Source organism: Trachymyrmex septentrionalis, unplaced genomic scaffold (assembly GCF_001594115.1).
Source record: "Trachymyrmex septentrionalis isolate Tsep2-gDNA-1 unplaced genomic scaffold, Tsep1.0 scaffold32, whole genome shotgun sequence".
Taxonomy (NCBI): domain Eukaryota; kingdom Metazoa; phylum Arthropoda; class Insecta; order Hymenoptera; family Formicidae; genus Trachymyrmex; species Trachymyrmex septentrionalis.
Window position 1 is genome coordinate 4,326,437 of NW_017305485.1, and position 1,499 is coordinate 4,327,935.

A 1,499-nucleotide genomic window follows, 5' to 3' on the forward strand; every position below is an offset into this window, starting at 1 on the left:
TACTTTTTTAAAAAAGTAGAATCGTTAAGAGAATTAAATATCGTTTCAAATTTCGCGCTCTCTAAGTGATTACGATTCATCGAATCGAGATAGGTGGCGGATTTGAATCTCGAGAACTAACTTCTCAGAAGATCGACGCAATGATGCAGTACGTAAGATTGAAATTTTTTTGAAATTGCAAATGTACGGTATGTCGAATTCTTATAATCGATTTTTCCACGGAAAACAATCCTAGGTTTGTTAAATTTCTTATTCATAAATATACATGCGACATGATCATTTATGCGCATTCAAAATAGATCTCAAATATCTATTGATTCGCAAAAGGACAGTCCTTGGTTATGTTCTAGCGATTTATATCGATGAACGAGGGTGCGGGGAAGGTACCTTCTCACTGAGATTATCGGAAATTTTGAAAAAATTCGAATTTTTTTTTTTTAACGTAGCGCTCAGTGTGAGCGACGATGGAATGGGGCGAGAAATGGATGCCTCGGATAAACCACAAATTAACGCAAGTCATTTAACGCAGTGGTAGTCCAGAATATTTTCTAAGGAATCATAAGTATTATTCATGAATATTGCTGAGTGCATTGTATCGGTAAAATCCACAGAATATAAACTAACAGTATAACATTAAGTACATTAATACTATAATTTCCTACTCAATAATCCGTACAGCAAAGAAGTTTGCAGCAACATTGTAACGTTCCAGAAATATTGTAGCAATTTTTACAACGTTTAAGCAAAATAATTTTTGCAGCGTTCCAGCAATATCGCTGCAACATATTGCAACGTTTCTTAGTATAATATTACAATAACATTGTTAACATTACTGCAGCAATGTTGCTGCGAGCTTCTGTGGTGTGTAGGATTACACTTATAACTGTTGAGCGGGAAATTTAATATTATAATATAATGTTCCTGTCAGATCGTAATCTGCGGGAAGATGGTAGCCGCGGAGAAGTGAGCAACGTGAATTATACGACGGCGAGATCGTTGTCCGTAGCCGGTGCGTCGGTCGACAACGGCGGGAAGGCGCGGGAGAGAAGCGACGCTGGGGGGAGGGGAGGGGACAGAGGGTGGCGGAGGTCGCGAGGCCTCGGGCGGCCCGGCGCGCACTTCAGTTCAGTTCAGTTCAGTCAGTGCGAGCACTGTGAGCGCTCAAGCGGTTCAGATCGGTCGCGTCGTTCCGCGTGCTCGTAACCGATCGCCCGGCGTCGCGTGGAGCCGATCGTCAACTCTCCGGATCGTCTCGCACCGCGCCGCCGGAGAGGATCGCACCCAATCGATCGATCGATCAATCAATCCGACGATCGTCTCTGTCGCCGATCCACGGATTCGCTCCACCAGTCGTTCGTCAGCGCGCGCGAACGCGCGCGCACGCACGCGGCATTGGCGGCATACTTCAGTTCGCGTTGCGGGGCGATCTGCGATCTGTTGCGGGTGGTAAGTGTCTCACAATTCATTATATTCATTGACAGAAACGCGTGACGAGGCGA